We start from the raw sequence: 3,289 nt of genomic DNA, 5'->3' as shown, positions 1-3,289 counted from the left end.
AAATTATTTATAATAGAAAAATAAAAAAAATATTTAATATATGTGACTTAATATATGTGTTCTTAAACAAAGAAAGATTTAAAATTATTTAAACAAAATAAATAAATATATCCTATGAATAAAAAAATCATTGACTAATCGATTAATATATACCGGTAGTATAAATAAAAAACCATTAAATAAAAAAGAAATATTATGTTTTCAATTTTGGGAATAAAACATAAATAATTATAATATAATAATTTGTCTAATTACTAATATTTATAATTGTTATTTTAAATCATAAATTTAGAGAAAAAAAAGTAGATTAACAAAAACGATTAATAACTATATTAGAGTTGATATACATAACACTAGATTAAGAAAAAATAAACGCAATTACTACAATTTAAATTAATTTTAATAAAATAATTTAAAATTATAATTTCAAACTTATCACGTGCATAGTACGAATTATTGAACAATTTATTATCATATACATGGCACGGATTATTAAACAATTTCTCATGTGTTTTTTTTTCTAAAATAAAAATACTATTTTTACTTATAATTATTATTCTTTATCAACTCTTTTATTTAAACACTAATATTATTTACTAATTTTTTTTATTTTTATTCCTCACATTTATTAAAAATTTCTTTTCAATAATTCAGGTATTAATTGTTGTTATTTAATTAACTTATTTTAGGTATTTACTTATTAAAATATTAGGTATTAATTATACCTCAATTACATGATTCTCTTCTTTGTTCCAAACCCTAAGATCTTTATCATGTTTAATCTATTTATTTCTTTCCCACCCTGTGTTTTCCCACCTCACATGCTCTCTCTCTCTTCCTCTCTCGTCGTATTAGTTATTTTTTTGTTATAAGCATATTATATTTTTGTGATACATTACATATCTACTTAATATACTAAAACTGGATTTTTCTCCAACTAATAAAGGTGATGTGTCTATCTCTCATGACTCAATTTTCTCTCCAAAATGAACTTTTCTATTCTCTATTCTAAATTATTTTATTAAAAATATATTTATTATAATTATATTACCATTAGCATTTAATGAATAATGCATGATTATATCAATTTAGAAACATATATTTATTTTTAGAAAGTACTATTTTCATGTAATTAAAGCACTCTTCTCTCTTCTAAAATTATTTTTAGAAAAATATCTTTATCATAATTATATTACAATTAGTATTTAATGAATAATGCATGATTATACTAATTTTGAAAAATATCTTTATTTTTAGAAAGTACTATTCTCATGTAATGAAAGCACTATTCTCTTTTCTAAAATTATTTTTAGAAAAATATATTTATTATAATTATATTACCATTAGCATTTAATGAATAATGCATGATTATACCAATTTAGAAAAATATATTTATTATAATTATATAAAATAATCTACTTAATATACTAAAATTAGATTTTCCCCCAACTAATGAAAGTAAGGTGTCAATTTCTCATGAATTTATTTTCTTTTCAAAATAAAGGCACTATTCTCTCTTCTAAATTTATTTTAAAAAATATATTTACTAGAATTATATTACAATTAGTATTTAATGAATAATGCATAATTATTATGATTTAAAAAATATCTTAATTATAATTATATAAAAAGTAAAACATAAATTTATAATTCTAATTGCTATAAATATGATACTAACGTTCATAGTGGTAAATTGATATTTCAATAATTAATTTCTATAATTATTTTTGTACTACTAAAGGATATATATAGTGTTTCTTTGTGGTTAGTGAGTCTAAATCTAAGAATCAAAGCATTTTTTTTCTAATCTGTTATTCTTTTTTTATTGGGCAATTGTTTTTAAGGAGCTTTGTAGGTCAAGTTCAAGTCACATCCCCTTTACGTTTTCTACGTTTGTCCAAAAATATTCGAAGTGGAGCATATAATGAGATCGAATTTCCTCAATTTAGGTTCAATTTTGAAAAATTCGTGCCAACCTTGAAGATGCAATTCAAAGATTGGTACTATATTTAACTTTTTTTCTCTTAAGCTTTTTGTATTAAAAATAATTTTATAAAAGTCTCATCTAATTTGACAATTTTAACAAGAAGATAGTCTGAATTTGTACCGATTCTAAGTATTCGATCTTATGATGTTATTTCGGTTGGTTGTTACGAGAATGACTCTAATCTATACGTATCTAAGAATTAGAATAGATTAAATATTATTTAAATAATTTAGTTCTAATATTGCTAGTTGATTAAATTAGTTTTAGAGAAATTTAAATTGTTGTCTTAATTTATATATTATGACTATTCTTTATGGATATGTTATTTTTAAACTTTTTAATATGATTTTTTTAAGTTTATTTTCTTTTTTGATATATGTATCACCTTTTTTTTGTATTTCAGATTAGTAATGCAATTATTAAGAGAAATGTAATTCATCAATAAATTAGAATGATTAAAAGTTCAATTAAGATTAACTAACATCTGTTTTGGACACAAGATTGGTTAATTAAGCTTAAGGCGTGAAAAAGGAAAAAGAGTCACAATACGTGATTTTGCTTTCTTGCTAATATATAAAAATACGTGAAAGAAAAAAATTAAAATATCACAATTTAAAAAAAAAATTTAATCATACATATGAAAAAGTATTGAAGAATATACATGGATATAAAAAATAAAAAATCATTACTCAATTGTAGAATAAAAAATAATCATATATATATATATATAAACAAATATTTAGAATTATTTAACAAAATTAATATATATGTATAGATAAATAAAAAGAATTATTATAATTTATAAAAACTACACATACGATGACATTAATAATAAAGAATAAAAAAATTATTGAATGATTGTAGGTTCAAAAAGAAAATCATGATAAAAGAATAATTAATAGTTAAAAAAATTATTTATAATAAAAAATAATTAATATATGTGTACTTAAATAAGGAAAGATTTAAAATTATTTTAACAAAATAAATAAATATATCCTCCAAATAAAAAAACTATTGACTAATCGATTAATATATACTGGTAGTATAAATAAAAAATTATTAAATAAAAAAGAAATAGTATGTTTTCAATTTTGGAAATAAAACGTAAACAATTATAATATAATAATTTGTTTAATTATTAATATTTATAATTGTTATTTTAAATCATAAATTTAGAGAAAAAAGTAGATTAACAAAAACGATTAAAAATTATATTAGAGTTGATACACATAACACTAGATTAAGAAAATATAAACGCAATTACTACAATTTAAATTAATTTTAATAAAATAATTTAAAATT

Source organism: Arachis duranensis, chromosome 10 (genome assembly GCF_000817695.3).
Source record: "Arachis duranensis cultivar V14167 chromosome 10, aradu.V14167.gnm2.J7QH, whole genome shotgun sequence".
Classification (NCBI taxonomy): domain Eukaryota; kingdom Viridiplantae; phylum Streptophyta; class Magnoliopsida; order Fabales; family Fabaceae; genus Arachis; species Arachis duranensis.
This window is presented reverse-complemented; position numbering follows the sequence as displayed.